Source organism: Penaeus monodon, chromosome 27, assembly GCF_015228065.2.
Source record: "Penaeus monodon isolate SGIC_2016 chromosome 27, NSTDA_Pmon_1, whole genome shotgun sequence".
NCBI classification, from domain to species: Eukaryota; Metazoa; Arthropoda; class Malacostraca; order Decapoda; family Penaeidae; genus Penaeus; species Penaeus monodon.
In genome coordinates, this window is record NC_051412.1 from 26,387,367 (window position 1) to 26,387,574 (window position 208).

The window sequence follows — 208 nt, forward strand, 5'->3', positions numbered from 1 at the left end:
CCGCCATGCATGCGCAGGTCTCGCTACGCGTTGTTGGGGCGGAACTTGTCGGGGTGGAGAGCGAATATGTGTTTGGTCACATCGAACTTTTGCGCCGCCGCGTACGGGCAGTGCGGGCAGCCGTAGGGTCTCTCTCCTGTGTGGGTCCGTATGTGCCGCTGGAGGAGGCACGGCCAGCGGAACACCTTGCCGCAGTAGTGACAGCGGG